We start from the raw sequence: 492 nt of genomic DNA, 5'->3' as shown, positions 1-492 counted from the left end.
GGAGAAAGTAGGGACAGTGAGAAAAGTTATTGTGCCCGACTGTGCCCTCCGCTGGTCCCCAAGCCCTCCTGGTGAACTGGATGAAACAACTCCTCTGTGTGTGGGCACTGTTCTGGGGTGAGGAGCAGCCTGAGGTGGGGGCTGAGCCATGGGGCTCGGTGGCTGCCAGCTTTGGGCTCTGCCTGGCACTGCCTGTCCCCTCCCCACCTGCTCTCGCTGCTGCTGAAATGCCCAGAGCCTCTCTGGTCCCAGGGGGGACCCCGTATGCTTCCCCCCCTGCCCGGGCACTGTGGGGCCCCAGTTGTAATTATACAGCTGGTCCAAGCCTCCATACCTGCGGCTGTAACACAAATTTTGCAATCCCTTCATCGCACATATAATTAATAAAGCCCCAGTTTCATGCTCCATCTCAGTGAGGGGATGCTGGGGCTGAGGGAGTGCTGCGGGGAACATGGCCCATTCCTGGCTTACCTTCGGGGAGGTCTGTGCTGT

The sequence above is a fragment of the Pygoscelis adeliae genome, unplaced genomic scaffold (genome assembly GCF_000699105.1).
Source record: "Pygoscelis adeliae isolate BGI_AS28 unplaced genomic scaffold, ASM69910v1 Scaffold306, whole genome shotgun sequence".
Classification (NCBI taxonomy): Eukaryota; Metazoa; Chordata; class Aves; order Sphenisciformes; family Spheniscidae; genus Pygoscelis; species Pygoscelis adeliae.
Note: the sequence above shows the minus strand (reverse complement) of the source record.